We start from the raw sequence: 19,027 nt of genomic DNA, 5'->3' as shown, positions 1-19,027 counted from the left end.
CCTCATGCAGGCCTCCGATGGTCACACCATTCATCTGCTCGTTTGCCTGGAGTTTAAAAAAAGGGAAGAGAAGGATGCCTCTCCCCCTCCCTCTGAGGAATTCACAGCCTGGAGAGCTAAAATACAGGGCTAAACAGTTGTCTGATGCCACAGAAAAGGAGCAGCTGCTGCCGCCGCCATCTTGGTGTTTCACAAGCCCAGAGAAAACGTTTAGAGAGTTCAATGCGGTGCTCTCGGCTCAACTTCCAAAACAACTGGCTCCCTTTACAAAACAATCACCATTACTACTGTTAAGGTTTTTAAGTGCTATGTGTCGATCACCGCTGAATCCACAAACTCATCAGGTTGGACAGTCCCTGTCCTTCATGAGGCTTACGGTTTAAGCGGGAGGAAGACATGACACTGAATCACCAGGTGAGGAAACTGAGGCACAAAGTTAAGTGACTTGCCCGAGGTCACACAGCAGGCTCCTCACAGAGCCAGGATTAGAAATCAATCCATCAGTGGTACATGAGCACTTAATGTGGGGAGAGCACTGTACCATACAGAGCTCAGAGATAGGTTCCTTGCCCACCACGAGCTTACATTCTAGGGGTCGGGGAGGCAGACGTTAATATAAATTGAAGCAGCATAGCTCAGTGGAAAGAGTCCGGGCTTGGGAGTCAGAGGTCATGGGTTTGAATCCCGGTTCTGCCACTTGTCAGCTGTGTGACTGTGGGCAAGTCACTTCACTTCTCTGGGCCTCAGTTACGTCATCTGTAAAATGGGGATTAAGACTCTGAGCCTCATGTGGGATAACCTGATTACCCTGTATCTACCCCAGCACTTAGAACAGTGCTCTGCACATAGTAAGCGCTTAACAAATACCAACATTATTATTATATAAATCAATAACTTAGAGCTATGTATATAAGTGTTGTAGGGTTTGAGGTTTGGGTGAATACCAAATGCCCAAAGGGTACAGACCCAAGAGCCTCTTGAATGGTAAGAAGCTTCTGTCCCTGAGTATCTTCGTTGGCAATAATCATGATGAGTGTTGAGAGGCAACATGTGTAGCCTAGTAGAAAGAACTCGGGCTGTGGTGTCAGGTGACCTGGGTTCTAATCCCTGTTCCACCACTGGCCTGCTGTGTGACCCTGGGCAAGTCCCTCAGTTTCCTCACCTGTAAGATGGGGAGATGACTATCTATTCTCTCACCTCGGACTGTGAGCCCCCATGTGGTGTCCACCTTTATCTAACCCAGCTCTCAGAACACAGCTTGGTGTGCTTAACGAGGACCAAGCGGCATGGCATAGTGGATAGGGGACGGGCCTGGGAGTCAGAAGGTCATGGGTTCTACTTCTGCCTCCGCCACTTGTCTGCTGTGTGACCTTGGGCAAGTCACTCATTCAAACGTATTTACTGAGTGCTTCCTGTGTGCACAGCACTGTACTAAGCTCTCGGAAAGTACAATTTGGCAACAGAAGAAGACAGTCGCTACCCAACAACGGGGTCACAATCTAGAAGGGGGAAGTCACTTCACTTCTCTGTGCCTCAGTTACTTAATCTGTAAAATGGGATTGAGACCACCAGCCCCACGCGAGGCAGGGACTGTGTCCAACCTGATTTGCCTGTATCCATCCCAGCGCTTAGTATAGTGCGTGGCACATAATAAAGCGCTTAACAAATACCACAATTATCACCACCACAAAAAAAAAAAAAAGAGACCCTGACTTTTTCTGTATCTACCCAAGCACTTGGCACCTAGTAAGCACTTACTATATACCTAGCTCTGACGCATTTACCAGATAATCATACTGGAACACAATCCCTGGCTCACAAGGAGCTCACTCAATGTAAGAGGGAGAGAGAACGGGTATCTTACTTCCAATTTTACAGATGAGGGGAGACACCGAGGAGCTACGTGACAGTCGGGGTCTCGACTCCCACTCCTGTGTTCTTTGCACTAGGCCAAGGCTACGAGGCCTTGTTGTTCCATTATTAGGAAACTGAAAGGTGGGAGCAAGCAGTAGGTGTGTCCTTCAAGTGGACAACGAGGGTTCAAGAGCAAAGCAGGCAGGTTGCATGCTGGGCCCTGGGCCAGAGTCGGAGGAATCTTTTCCAGTCTAGCTAGGCGGAGCTGGGTACCTGCTACTTAACATTTCTCCATTGTTTCAATGACAATGCAACCTTTTGTAGTCAGAGGCTAACTATCTAAGGGAGAGCCGGGCAACCTGAGAGGATACAGGGACAAAGCAAGGTGGTGTTGGGAGTACTCTCTTGGAACAAGGAAATCCAGAGAGGTGCCTTAGTATAGAGCGCTTTGTAGAGTGGGTGCTATACACTGTTGAAGGTGGAAGCCAAAACGTACATACACACAGCCCCTACCTACCCTTTGGGCTAAGTGCAACCCCCGTGTACCTTCTCCATCTTTTTGCAGAGCTCAAGCTATTTAGAAACAAGATCAAGAGCCTTTGGAATTCACTGCTGTGCTTCTACTCAGGTCACAGTGGGCTTAGTTATGGAGCTGATGCTCCCAGAACTATTAGACCCACTCACCAGCTCCTGTATTTATGAAGTATTTGAGTCCACAGCATGGGCTCCTAAGGAGCTTACATTCCCAAGATGAGAAAACCCAGGAGAGGAGGAGGGAGGCAATATCGCAAAAACCAACAAGCTCTCTGCGGCAGAGTCAGGTTCATCTCCTACCTTCCTAGGCAGGGCAGTCGATCCCGCGCTCCGGGCTCAGAGAGGCTGGATCCGGGCCCCGCGGTTCTGGCCGCATGGCTCCGGCCAGGGGATGGGCTAGCAGCCCCGACCCTGGTTCAGAGGCAGGTCAGGGAGAGGACATAGCGTTCAAAGAGAGGTTGCCTCTGTCCCATAAGATGTCCGAGCTGGGTGGTTTGTTAGGTCTTTAAGATTCCAAATTAGCTCACAGTAGTGTTGTGCCACTCCTCCAATCGTCTTCTACTGCTTCGCTGCGATCACCCCAGAAAGACGGCTTCAGAGCGAGGTCTGGCTATTCCTAGCAGCTGGACTACACATCGACACGGGCTGAGCTAGTCACATGGCTCCTTTTCGGGTTGAACCAAGAGGGGTTCCCCAAGGCCAGTGCTGCCAGGTGAAACACCCCACCCCACCAATTCCCCCAGCCCGAGGAACAGGAACCATGTTTATTTCCCCTATGTGTATTCTCTCCCAGCAGGTATTACAGTGCTCTGCACACAGTGAGAACTTCACGCTATCACTACTACTCCCTCCAGAGTGCTGAGCGCAGGGCAAAGGAAGGGAGCCTCAAAGGGTCAGGCCTCGAAAGGAAGCCCCAGGTTTCTAGTGATGGCAAGGCGGAGGTGTCACGGAGGAAGGCGGAGGAACCGCTGCCTCGGGGGACCGAGGCGGGAGAGTGGGCAGAGGGGTTCTCGCCGTGGCTGCCCGCTCCGTCATCCAGTTGAGCTCTCTGGGCAAGTCGTCAGGGAAGGCCTCCCAGAACAGAAAGTGAACAGGAAATATTGGGGAACGAGAGGGCTCCCCAAGTTAATGAGTGGCCCGAGAGGCAATACCAAGAAAGTCTCGTTGTTGCCAACTTAGGAACCACGCCAAGAAGTATTTGTAGCTGGCCGCCTCTCAGCTGACCTATGCCTTCACCACCATTACCGGACGTGTGCAGGTGCAAAGCCCTCAAGTTCTCCCTAGGGAGAGACTCATCTGAACGGTCAATCACATATATTAAGTGACTACGCTGTGCAGAGCACTGTTCTAAGCACTTGGGAGAGTACACTATAACAGAGACGGTAGACATGTTCCCTGATCATGTGGCATACAAGCACCTGCTAAGGCTATGCAGGACGGAAAGTGACCGGTATTGCTCCGGCCCCTGAATCCGAACTTTCGGCAGAGAGGGGTTTTCTGCCAGGTAGCCACATACCACCGTCATCACCTGTGGATGGGGAACAGGAGGATGACTCGCTTAGGGTGCTGGCTAACATTTCCCCCTCTCCTTTGCAAAGAGCTCAGAGTCTCCTAGAATTACCAAGGACCTCCGTGACAGCTTTGCCTTTCCCCCAACACTGGGGGGGAAGGCACAGGGATTCCCACCAGCCACGCCTCCGGCAGGAAGTGATCGTTTCCGGTCTCCTGGGACACTGGAGATCCAAGCCGTTTCTCTCCCTCCCCAACTCTGTCATTATCCCGGAAAAGGCTCCCGGACCCCGGCAAGTTCTCTGACTCTCGGCCTCAGCAGCGGGTGAGGGACCACAAGAGCACCAAAACCCAAACAGAAAACTCCCCCGCTCCAGCCTCAATGCTTTTGAAACATTTTGCCTTAAAGTACTCGTTTCCGAGAACAGAAGCTGCTCTAAGGATCTGTGCCAAAAAAAGAGAGTTAATACGCTGCTACGACAGAGTACATATAAAGTGTGGGTAGACACGGCTTCAACTTTAGGCAAGTTTCTTGGCCAAATTGACTCAGGTGGCTGGCTAGTAACCCAGAATCCACACCCTCCAGTGACAGGGTGTGTGCGGCAACCCAGGAACGTTGGAGGGTGAGGAGCCCCCAGGGCAGAAATGAACACCTGCTGGACACGGGGGCAGTAACCCCAGAATCTCAGCCCTTGGACAAGAGCTCCGACTCAGCTATGAAGAGTGCCGGGAAGCAGCGTGGCTTAGTGGAAAGAGCATGGGTTCGGGAGTCAGAGGGCATGGGTTCCAATTCTGGCTCCACCACCTATCTGCTGTGTGACCTTGGCTAAACCACTTAATTTATCTGTGCCTCAGTTACCTCATCTATAAAATGGGGATTAAGACCGTGAGCCCCGCGTGGGATAATCTGATTACCCTGTATCTACCCCAATGCTTGGAACAGTGCTTGGCGCATAGGAAGCACTTAATAAATACCATTAATATTATTATTAAAATGGTGGGGCTTCAGCCCTCCTGAAGCCCCAAACTCCTTGCTGGGGATGTTCACCAAGGCAAAAATTGGTACCTGCCCCGCTACTGGTGACAGGCAGCTCTGCCCTCCCGAATACTAGTTAGCCTGGAGACTGGGGCCAGAGACTGTTGTGGGAAGAGGATAAGCTTCACCCTGCTTCCTTGAATCAAGACTTCATGTGAGCAGGGACCCAGCCAACATAAACCACGGCAAACACAGCACCTTATAAGGCCGGATGACTTGCCAGAGAGAAGCAGGCAGATGGACCCGAGAACTCTGGCCCAAATAAAAGTGTGTGAGTGAGTGTGTGTGTGAGGTGGGGGAAGAAGAGGAGAGAGAGGAGGAGAAAGGAAAAAAGAAAAGAAAAAAGAAAAAAAGGGGCTGATTTCTTTAACACAGATGAAGATGGTGTACAATTTCCTGGCCATTGCAAAGGCATCGTGGCCAAATCCTAGTTCACTACCATGCTTCATTTTCCGGGTCTCATTTCCCTCTGCTGCTTCCAGCCCTATGCTCTCCCCACCTCCCCCTAATCCCAAACTAAAAGGCTTGTGCAAACACACACCAGTTCTAATCCTGGCTGCCACTTGCCTGTTGTGTGATTTTGGGCAAGTCACTTTACTTTTCTGGGCTTCGACTGCAAAACAGAAATTCGATACTTGTCCTTTCACCTACTTAGAATGTAAGCCTCAAGTGGGAGGGGGATTGGATCTGGCCTGGTTAGTCTCTATCTACCCCAGCATTTAGAACAGTGCTCGACACACGGTAAGTGCTTAAATACCAAAAGAATCAAACCCCACTTTGGAAGAGCCACCACCTCAATATGCTTCAGCCTTCTCCCAGGCACACTCCACACCCCCACATCTGTGTCCAGGCTGGACAAAGCCAATGCCAGACCCCACTGCTGCACTCACATGGGGCTCCTGAAACTTTTCCACCTGCTAAAAATAGCCCAGGAGCACATGCCTGCCCTGGCCGTCAGTCTACTGGAGCAGAGTCAGGACACAGAGCGGAGAGGAGCACTACAAATGACATTCAGGAAGGAAGGCTGGACCAGAGAGGGTCTCAGTCAGTGTGGCCGACTGACTTTCTGGGCCACTAATCTCTGCCCCACTCAAGAGACTGAGTTCAGGACTTGTCAGTGAGCACAGGCCTGGGAGTCAGAAGGCCTGAGTTCTAATCCCAGGCTCCACCACTTAACCGCTGTATGACACTATTTCTCTGTGGCTCAGTTCCCTCATCTGTAAAATGGGGATTGAGATTGTGAGCCCCATGTGGGACATGGACGGTGTCCAACCAAATTAATTTGTATTCACCCCAGGGCTTGATACAATGCTTGCAACATAGTAAAGGCTTAAATTCCATTCACACACACACAACCAACTAGTGAGCCCCAAGACAGCTTTCAGAGAAAGCACAGACGGCTGGGGTATTAAACATCAACGTATTTATTGAGTACCTACTGTAAGCAGAGCACTGTACTAAGAGTACAGCAGAATTAGCAGACATGCTCCCTGCCCATAAGGAACTCACAGTTCCATGCTGGGTGAAGCTGGGCCAGGAAGGAGAGCCCAGAACACGGCATGTGCGGCACCAACTGGCACGATTAGCAGAGTCTGTTATATTGTTCTATTACACTCTTCCAAGCACTTAGCTGAGTGCTCTGCACACGATAAGGGCTCAATAAATACGACCGACTGACCAAAGAACTGAGCTCAAGTTTAACAGAGGCTTTCTGAAGCGATTGCTGCACTTCCCCGCCGAGCCACACACACACAAGAAAGATTCCATTTGGTGCAGGATCGTTCCACTAGAATATCATCCGGCAGAAGAGTTGAAAGCCCCGGACATCCAATCTCAGCCTCCCAAGTAGGGAGCAGCTGGGACGGGGATGGGGTTGGGAAGTTTCCAAGTTTCACTAAGACCATAACGGCAGAGGTGACTTCCAATTTGGCTTTCTGCTACAGTTGAAAAGCCGGGGCCGTCTTAGTGGCACAGTAACACGGCACCCACACGTTTTCAAGACCGAGTTGCCCTATTTCGTGGGAACGGGAGAGTCCGCCCCTGCCCACAACAGCACAGAGGACAGAACCCAGCCTCCTGCCCCTCACCTGACCCCCCCCCACCCAGGTCCCTGATCTCCAGATGCTGAACTACCTGAACTAACGGTTGTGGCTCTTGCCCATTCTGATGTCCTTCTGCGACTTGATCTCAATATTTCCTTCCTTCACCTTTCTGTTGGCTAACGGAGCCCAAGATGGGCAAAAGAGTAGGAGCTACCATTTCCAGGGAGTCTTCTGAGGCAGAGATTCTACTCACCTCCTCTCCCCTGGGTCCCAGGGAGGACCACCGATAAACTCTGAGGGTCAAGAACCCACTACACGAGAGATGAGCATCGAACAGGGCGAAACCACCCCTGGCACAAATGATCCTCCTCAAGTTGGATGTCAGAGAGGTTTGAGCCATGGATCACAAGGCCTCAAATCGGAACTCCGCGGCAGCTGATCCTACACCACTTGCAGGCACCTGCATTTGTTTGAGTTTACAAATTTGTTTGAGTGGCCTATGCTTTTTTGTCCCAGGACAAATGCTACAGTAAACGCTCAGCGTGGCATGGAAGAACCAGCACAGACCTGGGAGTCAGAGGACCTGGGTTCTAATTCTGGCTCCAATACTTCTCTACCATATGACCTTGAGCAAGTCCCTTCACTTCTCTGTACCTTTACCGCATATGTAAAATGGGGAAAGACTGTGAGCCTTACGTGGGACATGGGCTGTGTCCAACCCCACTAGCTTGTATCTAGCCCAGCACTGGAACATAGTAATCGCATTTATTGTGCACTACTATGTGCAGAGCAATGTACTAAGACTTGGGAGAGCATAATCCAACAGAATAGCAGACACATTCCTTGCCCACGACAATCTGAGAGGGGGAGATAGACATTAATATGATTAGTAACTGCTTAATACCATTTAAGGAAAAAAAAACAAAAACAAATCAAAAATACCCTAGCCTAACCCTGGCTAGGCAAAGTGGAAAAGTGAAAAAGGTCAGAGGATCCAAAAAGCTTCAGAAACACCGAGCTGAGTTGTGCTGCACGGCAGCCGATGGGGCGACACCCCTGGACACGAAAACATCCCAAACCTGCAAGTGTTGCCTCATGGGGCAGGAAGCTGGAAACCCCAGACTTGGACAAGACATCGCGTTGGTGGGTCGGGCCCGGCTGATCCACAACGCGATTGGCTGGGTGAGGTTGATCAAGAATATCTTTCTGTACTTTAAGTCCTCTTCACAGGACTCAAGGAGCCCAGCCTGCCTCCCTGCATAAGTCAGTCATAAAGAGGCCGGCTCACTGGATCCCAAAGAGCAACAGGTTTAGGCTCTGCTGGTCCACAACGACAAGCCCTTTTCACCAGAAAATGAACACAGGATCACACTTCCTGCCCTCCGCCCCAAAAGCTTCACCAGGAAAGAAACCAGAGGGTTATCTATCAGCTGGGTGCTCTCACTCTGGGCCAGATTTCTGCTGGCTGAAGTGGACACCTAACTACGCAAGAATCTTGTTAGGAAGGAAGGGAAAGGCACAAGAACGCTTTAGAAGGACGCTATACTCTGAAGGTGCCGAGGCTTCAAACCAGGTCCGTTCTGACGGAGGCAAGAGCTGGAGGGGAACCTGGACGGCATCTCAGCTTACTGAACATTCAACGGGCAACTTATTTAGAGTAGTGCGGAACAGGTTATGCAGACTGTACATTTGTTATCCGACCTCTGCTCACTGTTCTAACCAACTTGGCGATCGAGAACCATCTCAGTTTTCACACTGCGCCACCAGATTATTATTTTTAAATGGTATTAAAGCGCTTACTATGCGTCAAACACTGTTCTAAACATTAGGGTAGATACAAGCTCATCAGGCTGGATTCAGTCTCTGTTCTACATGGAACACACAGTCTAAGTAGGAGGGAGTAGGATTTAATCCGCATTTTTACAGTTGAAGGAACTGAGGCACAGAGAAATTAAGTGACTTGCCCAAGGTCACACAGCAAGCAACTGGCGGTCAGGATTAGAAACCGTGTCCTCTGATTTCCACAGCCATGCTCTTCCCACTAGGCCATGCTTGTTCTTAATGTTAAATTGTCACCAACTCAATCAGACTTTGTACAGTTTCTCTGCTTGAGATTTATAAATTTGAAGGTAGTTAGATTTCCAAGGTGTGGCCGAAGAACTAGGGACTTTTACCCTTCTCTCTAGGAACGAGTATGTTTGGGGAGGGAGTGAAGATAAGAGGGATTTAGGACCTTAGGGGAACTGAAGAAATTAAACAGAAACTAGCTCTTGTCCCAAAGCAGAAGTGTCTGCCTCATCCATCACCGACACTGGCGGGATGAACCAACCTTACCTGGTTTGTTGCCCTAGGCAGGCAGGCAGACATGTGCGGAAAGAGTGTCTGGACACTACTAACCCTTTGGATATATGGCATTTTGCCCTGCTCGACCAGTGCTACAGCAACAAATAAACAATAACTGTGGGGTTTTTTTGTGCTTACTATGTGCCAAGCACTGCATTAAGCATGGGGTAATACTGTTCTGTGCAGTTCAGCGTGTGTGAGCTAGCCAGCCTCTGTATGGTTAATCTAGAGGGGAGAGAAGATGATTATCCTCCTTGAATCACGGTAAACCCCACGGGGGCTCTGTCACATCCCCTCGGGGTACTCCGGGAATGTTGAGGATGAAGCATGAGAATCAAGAGTACCTATGGAAAAAGCTCTTCCCTGGTCTCCCAAAAATGCGATCCACACGGTACTGTGGCGGTGAGGGTTTCAAGTGGGCGAGGAGGGTAAACAGCCAGGAAGGTTAGGAGGTTAGGCCATCAGTGGCAAGAATTTCTGACTAAAGAAGAGCCAGGAGAGTCTTGAGTGGTGGGGACAGGGAAGGAATCCTGAAGACATCTGCCTTTTGAAGAGAGTGGAGCTAAAAGCAGTTACCCAGTTCAAGGTGCTGTGGCCTCCTTCACTTCAAGAAGGTTTTGCGCATCACACTCCGGTGGGTACTTCACCCCTGTGGCCCCAGCGGAAACATGGCCGGCGGGGTGAGGGTGTACGAGAGGCACGAGTCATTAGCCCTGTCATCAATGCCTTCGAGTAGATTCTGGGTTGGACCGATGTTTGCCCACTGTTTGTGATGGAAGATTCCAGCATCACCATCAAGCATCTCTTAACTAGACACCAAGAGGGCAATGAAAAAGGGTCAATTTCTTGATCTCGGGTGGCTTACACGCTAAGGGAGACAGAGGGAGGGACAACAGGACAGAGTTGTTACCGCTTGACACAACCATGCAGAGTTTGACCGGTCTCAAAGGCTAGGAATAGTCCGGGGAAGCTGGGGGCGGGGGCTACTGAGCAGGTGCAAGGGGTTTCAGAGGTCACCTGAAGGAGACCGACCAGGACAAACCCAGCCAGCTGGCCACAACTTCAGTCAAGTCAATTATCCTCTTCATCTAAAGTTACTCTATTGTAACACTGTCACTAAAATACACAGAAAAAGTGAAGGAAGAGGTAATGGGAAGTCAGAACTGGCTTAGTGAGGGCTTCCTTCAGATTCTCACCAGGCAGCAAAGTCCCTGAAAGCCCAAATCTATTCTTCAGCCAAATTCTAGTGGAAAGCACAAGTGGGCCCAGGCTCCAACCCCAAACAGTGGGTAGGGACACTACAGCGTGGCTTAGTGCCAAGAGCACAGGCTTGGGAGTCAGTGGACACGGGCTCTCATCCCAGCTCCGTCACTTATCAGCTGTGTGACTTTGAGCCAGTCACTTAACTTCTCTGTGTCTCAGTTACTTCATCTGGACAATGGGGATTAGGACTGTGAGCCCCACGTGGGCCAACCCGATTACCTTGTATCTAGCCCAATGCTTAGAAGAGTGCTTGGCCCATAGAAAGCGCTTAACAAATACCATCGTCATTATTATTACACCAAATGCTTTATAAAGTATTCATTTTCAGAACCTGATCTTGGTCAAACTATATTTGCATGCTCTTAAATGCTGGAAATGAGCTCAAGACCCACATGATCCGGGGGGGGGTCGATCTACAGCAGAGGCTACTAGATTCTTTGGATTGAGCTTTTAAGGCAAAGGAAAAAAGAATCCTGGGCTCTACCTTCAATCAATCAATTATATCTGTTAAGCAAATACTGCGTGCAGAGCACTGTACTAAGTGCTTAGGAGAGTAGAAAAATAACAGGTGCCAGCCACATTCCCTATCCACAGTGAGCTTTCAGTCTAGAAAGGGAGACAGACAGCAATACTCACAAATGACAGATATGCACGTTAGTGTTGGGCTGAGGAAGAGTGAATAAAAGGAGCAAAACAGGGTGATGCAGGAGGAGATGGGAGAAGAAATGAGGGCTTAGTCAGGGAAGGCCTCTTGAAGGAGATGGGTCTTCAGTAAAGCTTTGAAGGTGGAGAGAATAATTGTCAGATTTGAGTTTGTCTTTTGTTTTTAATGGCACTTGTTAAGCGCTTACTAGGCACCATACTAAGCATTCAGTATTCACATTACAATATCCCAGTATTAAGCATGGGATAGATATAAGAGGTTCAGGTTGGACACAGTCCATGTCCCACCTGGGGATCACAATCTTAATTCCCATTTCACAGATGAGGAAACTAAGGCACAGAGAAGTGAAGTGACTTGTCCAAAGTCACAGAGCAGACACGTGGCCGAGCCAGGATTAGAACCCAGTCTGTTGACTCCCAGGCCTTTGCTCCTTCTACTAGGCCACGCTGCTTCTCACAGTATGAATTATCTGAATCAGAACATGCATATTTATGCATTTCCCCTCATCCTGACATCTGCTCCCTCTATAACCAAGGAAATGAAGGGAGACAGAGCTCATAATGGGCAGGGAATGTGTCAAACCAACTCTGTTACATTACACTCTCCCAAGGGCTTAGTACAGTGTTCTGCATACAGTAAGCCCTCTAAAATTACCATTGATTGATGAAGGAAAGAGAAACTTTGGGTGGGGGGTGTTTTGCAGGGAGGAAGAAGAATTCATATTTTTGTTGAAAAGTTAGCCTCACTTTTGGAGAAGTAGCCTTACACACTAGTGTTTGGAGAAGGCCTGGAAGAGTCAGTGCCCTCCCCAGCTTGCCCGTTTCCCCGGCCATCCAAAACCATCCTCAACTGGGTACAGTCCCCACCAGGGCCTGGTTAAACCAAACAGGTGAAGTGCGCGCCACCCCTGTAACCAAGCAGCAGCAAGACAGACCATAATGCAATTCCAAGAATACTTCATCCACACAAAATGCTTTGGATTGGTGTGCACCAAAATAGAAAAGCAACTTGTCAAGAGCAGATAAAGTACCATTAGAGGAAGAATCAGGTTGTACTAGTGCTTACGGCTTTTTGTTTCTTAAAGGGCATCTTTTTGTTGAGGAATCTGGGGTGAGTGCTCTCCTTACTAAACTCATGGCCAATGATGCTTCACCCTCTAAAGAATGAGAGAGAGGCAATCAAGTTTCCAAGGGACTAAAATCCCAGAGAACGGATTCCCTCCTTTTTTGAAGGGGGAGAGAGGGGGCGGGGGAGAGAAACCAGCGTTCAGAGCCAGTAGTTTCTAGAAATATCCTTCTACTTTTAGGTTGTGTGACAGTAGTAGTTTTCCAGTCCCCTACTTCACAAAACAGTGATGCCCATCAATCCACTCGGGCAGTGCCAGTCTACAACTGAGATTTTCCTCTTTCAACTGCAAAGGTGCAGAAGGGTGAATTAATCAATGCTATCTAAGCAATTACTACACGCAGAGCACTGTACTAAGCGCTCTGGAGAGAATACAACAGAATCAGCAGCTAGAGAAGCAGCGTGGCTCAGTGGAAAGAGCCCGGGCTTGGGAGTCAGGGGTCATAGGTTTGAATCCCGGCTCTGCCACGTCAGCTGTGTGACCGTGGGCAAGTCGCTTAACTTCTCTGTGCCTCAGTTCCCTCATCTGTAAAACGGGATTAAGCCTGTGAGCCTCATGTGGGACAACCTGAGTACCCTGTATCTACCCAAGCGCTTAGAACGGTGCTCTGCACATAGTAAGCGCTTAACAAATACCAACATTATTATTATTACATGCCCTGTAGCTTACAGCCTAGGGGGGAGGAGCAGCCACGGCTCAGGAATAAGGTAAGCAGGAGAAAGCGGCGTGGCTTAGTAGAAACGGCACGGCCTTGGGAGCCAGAGGACGAGGGTTCTAATCCCGCCTCCGCCCCTTGTCTGCTGTGTGACTTTGGGCAAGTCACTTCCCTAATCTGGGCCTCAGTGACCTCATCTGGAAAACGGGGATTAGGTCTGTGAGCCCCACGTGGGACAACCTGCTGTAACCACCCCGGCGCTCGGAACAGTGCGTGGCATATAGTAAGCGCTCAAATACCGTCATCCGGGGCTGAGGACAGTGCTTGGCACATAGTAAGCGCTTAACAAATACCATCGCTATTATAGTATGGCTTCCACTGTGGCCCCCCCCCAAGTATACACGAGGCCTCCTCTTTGACCTAGAGCAAAGTCCACTAGATGCCTATTTCCACTGGCAGATGGGAGAGGCGGCCTCCAGTGCTGGGCGCTCGCCCAGGGAATCAGGTCGTAGCCCTTCATTTCTCTTCTAACCCCTTTCCCCCCCCCACCCCCTTCTGCTCTTTTTCCTCAAGCACCACAACCACCTGAACCCTACGCCCTATTTCACCTGCTCGGCCCCGCCTGGAGGGTGGGGGGAGAATCCCCACCCCGCAGGTACCACCCTCGGGGGGCAGGTGATGGTCCAACACGAGGCCCCGCCCCCAAAAAGATGGTGTTCCCCGCTGGCTGGGGGTCGTTGGAGGGTGCAGAGGAGGGAGGGGGTTGGGGCAGACCCCCGCCTACAGCTCGGTGGGTCCTGTCGTCTTGGGTGCGGGTGTTCTTTGGGGCGACCACCCGGGAGGAGAAAGGAGGGAGCTGCTGGGTGGCTCCATTTTGGGGGGCAGGCTGAGGTTGGGCACAGCCCACGGTAATTCAGAGCTTCAGCAGATCGATGGGGGGGGGGGGGTGGAAAAAAAATCCACCTGCCTCCCGGGCTGCTGGACTACGACCAAAGCTTCTCCCTCCCCAGGGCGGGGGGAAGGGAAATCAGAGCCGCCCGCTTGCCAAGCGGCCTCCTGACAAGGCAGGTAGCAATGGCTTCCATGTGCCTGGGCCTGCCCGGGAGCAGGGGGCACAGGAGGGAGACACACGAGGGGGGTGTCCCGGGGTGGGGGCGGGGGAATGCAGAGGCCGGGCCCGCCGGGCACACACGACCTTTGAGAGAGCAAATGCCAGCGGGGCTGGGCGACCTTGGCCGAGCGCGGGGCAGTCCTTGGCGGGATGCGGGATGGCAGGGAGGAGGAGAAGGAAGGAGGAGGAAGAGGTGAAGGAAGGAGGAGGAAGAGGAGAAGGAAGGAGAAGGAGGAGGAGGAGAAGGAAGGAGGAGGGGGCTGCTCCTCCCTGCCGCCCTTCCAGCCAGGGTGGGCGTCGCAAGGCCCGGAGGAAGGGCGGCCCCGGGCGCGGCGGGAAGCGCGGGACGGGGAAAAGGGCGGGAGGGTGGACGGGGAAGGTGGGGACCTCAGCCCGGCCGCCCCCACTTACGAGCTGCTGGTCGGTGCGCGGCCCCCACGTGCCGCCCCCGGCTGCTGCTGCTGCTGCTGCTGCTGCTCCTCCTCTTCTTCTTTCTCCTCCTCCTCCTCCTCTCCTCCTCCTCCTCCTCCTCCTCCGGGCCGGTCCCCGGCCGGCCGCCCCCCACGTGCTCCCCGGCCCCGTGCAACCCCGACACATTAAATACCGGGGGCGCGCCGCGACGTGCGCGCCCCGCAACCGCCCCGCCCCGCCCGCCCCCGCGCGCGTGCTCGCCCCGGGGCCCCGCCCTCCCTCCCTCCCTCCCCGGCTCTCGCGAGAACACGCCGCCCGCCGGGCTCCTGTCACTCATTCGTTCCTTCCTTCATTCATTCCCTCCGTGGCTGAGGAGGGAAGGCACGGGGCCTGGGTTCTAATCCCACCCTTGGCGGGGGGGGGGGGCGGGGACGGGACTGTGGGCAAGTCACCTCCCTCCTCTGGGAAAGGGGGGGTGAATAATACTGATGGCCTTTGTGAAGCGCTTACTATGTGCCAAGCACTGTTCTGAGCGCTGGGGGGGGGATACAAGGTGATCAGGTGGTCCCACGTGGGGCTCCCAGTCTTCATCCCCATTTTAATAATGTTGGTATTTGTTAAACGCTTACTATGTGCAGACCACTGTGCTAAGCGCTGGGAGGGATAATAATAATGTTGGTGTTTGTTAAGCGCTTACTATGTGCCGAGCACTGTTCTGAGCGCTGGGGGGGATAGAAGGTGATCAGGTGGTAATGATAATGTTGGTATTTGTTAAGCGCCTACTGTGTGCCGAGCACTGTTCTAAGCACTGGGGGAGATACAGGGTCATCAGGTTGTCCCACGTGAGGCTCCCAGTCTTCATCCCCATTTTACAGATGAGGGAACTGAGGCCCAGAGAAGTGAAGTGACTTGCCCCAAGTCACACAGCTGACAAGCGGCAGAGCTGGGATTAGAACCCTTGACCTCTGACTCCTAAGCCCCTGCTCTTTCCACTGAGCCATGCTGCTTCTCTGGTGGTCCCACGTGGGGCTCCCAGTCTTCATCCCCATTTTAATAATGTTGGTATTTTTTAAGCACTTACTATGTGCAGAGGACTGTTCTAAGCGCTGGGGTGATAATAATAATGTTGGTATTTGTTAAGCGCTTACTATGTGCCAAGCAATGTTCTAAGCACTGGAGGAAGATACAGGGTAATCAGATTGTCCCACGTGAGGCTCACAGGCTTCATCCCCATTTTACAGATGAGGGAACTGAGGCCCAGAGAAGTGAAGTGACTTGCCCACAGTCACACAGCTGACAAGTGGCAGAGCCGAGATTCGAACTTATGACCTCTGACTCCCAAGCCCGGGCTCCTTCCACTGAGCCACACTAGACACAGGGAATCAGGTCGTCCCACATGGGGCTCACAGTCTTCATCCCCATTTTATAGATGAGGGAACTGAGGCCCAGAGAAGTGAAGTGACTTGCCCACAGTCACACAGCTGACAAGTGGCAGAGCTGGGATTCGAACCCATGACCTCTGACTCTCAAGCAGGGGCTCTTCCCACTGAGCCAGGAACTGAGGCTCAGAGAAGTGAAGTGACTAGCCCAAAGTCACCCGGCTGACAAGTGGTGAAGACAGGATTCGAACCCATGACCTCCGACTCCCCAGCCCGGGCTTTTTCCACTGAGCCACGCTGCTTCTCTTAAGCAGTCTTCCCGATGAAGAGCGGGAGCCCCACGGGGGACCACCTCCTCACCTGGTATCCTCCCCCCAGTGCTTAGTACAGTGCTTGGCACATAGGCGGTGCTCAACAAATACCATCATGATTATTATTATTCTCTGGGCCTCAGTTCCCTCATCTGGAAAAGGGGGATTAAGACTGCGAGCCCCGTGTGGGATAACCTGATGACCTTGTCTCTAGCCCAGCGCTTAGAACAGTGTTTGGCACATGGCTTAACAAATACCATCATTATTATTCTTCTTCTTCTCTGGGCCTCAGTTTCCTCATCTGGAAAAGGGGGATTAAGAGTGGGAGCCCCGTGTGGGACAACCTGATGACCTTGTCTCTAGCCCAGCACTTTTAACAGTGCTTGGCACATACTAAGCACTTAAAAAATACCATCATTATTATTATTATTCTCTGGACCTCAGTTCCCTCATCTGGAAAATGGGGATTAATGATGATGATGATGATGTTGGTATTTGTTAAGCGCTTACTATGTGCCAAGCACTGTTCTAAGCGCTGGGGTAGACACAGGGGAATCAGGTTGTCCTACGTGGGGCTCACAGTCTTAATTCCCATTTTACAGATGAGGTAACTGAGGCACAGAGAAGTTAAGTGACTTGCCCACAGTCACACAGCTGACGAGTGGCAGAGCTGGGATTCAAACCCATGACCTCTGACTCCAAAGCCCGTGCTCTTTTAACTGAGCCACGCTGCTTCTCACTGAGCCACACTGATTAAGAGTGGGAGCCCCGTGTGGGACAACCTGATTACCTTGTCTCTAGCCCAGTGCTTGGCACATTGCTTAACAGATACCATAATTATTATTATTTCCTGGGCCTCAGTTCCCTCATCTGGAAAATGGGGATGAAGACTGTGAGCCCCACGTGGGACGACCTGATTACTTTGTCTCTAGCCTGAGCGCTTATAAGAGTGCTTGGCACATAAGTTATATAGCAATAAATATTATTATTTATTGAGCACTAACTGGGTGCGCAGCAGCGTGGTTTAGTGGAAAGAGCGCAGGCTTGGGAGTCCGAGGTCATGGGTTCTAATCCCGCCCCCGCCACTTGTCTGTGCTGTGTGACCTTCAGCAAGCCACTTCCCTTCTCTGGGCCTCAATTTCCTCACCTGGAAAATGGGGATAATAATGTTGGTATTTGTTAAGTGCTTACAATGTGCAGAGCACTGTTCTAAGCACTGGGGTAGACACAGGGGAATCAGGTTGTCCCACGTGGGGCTCACAGTCTTCATCCTCATTTTACAGATGAGGTAACTGAGGCACAGAGAAGTCAAGTGACTTGCCCACAGTCACACAGCTGACAGGTGGCAGAGCTGAGATTCGAACTCATGAGCTCTGACTCCAAAGCCCAGGCTCTTTCCACTGAGCCACGCTGCTTCTCAATGAAGACTATGAGCCCCACGAGGGACAATGTGATTACCTCAGATCTACCTCAGCGCTTAGGACAGTGCTTGGCACATAGTAAGTGCTTAACAAATACCATTATTGTTATTATTATTCATTCAAACGTATTTGTGGAGTGATGGCTGGGTGCGTAGTTTAGTGGAAAGAGCATGGGTTTGGAAATCAGAGGTCATGAGTTCTAATCCCTCCTCCGCCACTTGTCAGCTTTGTGATTTTATGCAAGTCACTTCACTTCTCTGGGCCTCAGTGACCTCATCTGAAAAATGGGGATGAAAACTGTGAGCCCCATGCGGGACAACCTGACGGAGTCAGAGGTCATGGGTTCGAATCCCTGCTCTGCCACTTCTCAGCTGTGTGACTTTGGGCAAGTCACTTAACTTCTCTGTGCCTCAGTTACCACATCTGTAAAATGGGGATTAAGACTGTGAGCCTCACGTGGGACAACCTGATTACCCCGTATCTACCCCAGCGCTTAGAAGAGTGTTCTGCACATAGTAAGCGCTTAACAAATACCAACATTATTATTATTACCTTGTATCTACTCCAGTGTTTAGAACAGTCCTTGGCACATAGTAAGCGCTTAACAAATACCATTATTATTGTTATTATTACAATGCAGCAATCAAGAGACAATAGCCCTACCCACAATGGGCGTACAGTCTAGAGGGGGCTCCTGCAGCTGCCGTGCTTTCAGAAAATGAACCAGAGGTATAAAATAATGAAGAGAGATAAAGGCAAGGACAAGAAGCCTGGAATTGAGAGGTAAATGAAGGCCGGGGTTGGGGGGGGGAGGCCGTGCAGGCAGGTGTGTGTGTGTATGCTTGTTTTGGGGGAGGAGTTGGCTGAAACCAAAATGATTGGATGGGGTAAACTGGGAAGACCTCCAGGAAGAGGTGTGCCTGACACCTTTTGGACAGAGGGAGGAGCATGGTGATGGTGGAGATGAGGAAAGGCATTCCAGTGGGAAGAAGAACATGAATGCAGGTTGGGTGCCGGAGAATGACTCTGTGGGACAAAGAGCCTCAGTGTCAGAAGGTCGTGGGTTCTAATCCCAGCTCTACCACTTGTCTGCTGTGTGACCTCGGGTAAGCCGCTGGGTCTCAGTGACCTCATCTGTAAAATGGGGATTGAGACTGTGAGCCCCAGGTGGGACAGGGACTGCATCCAACCCGATTTGCTTATATCCACCCCAGTTTGGCGCAGAGTAAGCGCTCAACAAATATTATTATTAAGTGGGAATCACAACTGGGGTGCATCATCATCATAATAGCTGGGGTATTTATTTGTTGAGCACTTTCTATCTGCCTAGCATCCTGCTAAACACTAGAGACAAGCTAATCAGATGAG

At 51.1% G+C, this 19,027-nt stretch overlaps 1 protein-coding gene and 1 long non-coding RNA gene across 3 annotated transcripts in view; one reads left to right on the top strand and one right to left on the bottom strand.

Moving 5' to 3' along the window:
* The window catches only part of AKAP1 (A-kinase anchoring protein 1), a 29,495-nt gene extending 14,866 nt beyond the window's left edge, over positions 1–14,629 (bottom strand). The window contains exon 1 of one of the 2 annotated variants that reach the window (XM_029082157.2): positions 14,549–14,629. The gene's annotated coding sequence lies outside the window, so the exon portion shown is untranslated. Of the gene's footprint in view, positions 1–2,688; positions 2,863–14,548 lie in introns of those variants that run through there. The other variant, XM_029082158.2, reaches the window with a different exon arrangement.
* Positions 2,973–4,414, top strand: LOC120638924. Its single transcript, XR_005660968.1, has 2 exons — positions 2,973–3,100; positions 3,987–4,414. It is a non-coding gene; the product is annotated as an uncharacterized LOC120638924 (long non-coding RNA).
* Positions 14,630–19,027: the final 4,398 nt, after the last annotated feature.

Source organism: Ornithorhynchus anatinus, chromosome 17, assembly GCF_004115215.2.
Source record: "Ornithorhynchus anatinus isolate Pmale09 chromosome 17, mOrnAna1.pri.v4, whole genome shotgun sequence".
NCBI lineage: Eukaryota > Metazoa > Chordata > Mammalia > Monotremata > Ornithorhynchidae > Ornithorhynchus > Ornithorhynchus anatinus.
The sequence above is the reverse complement of the archived record's forward strand: the minus strand, read 5'-3'. Positions and strand labels throughout refer to the sequence as shown.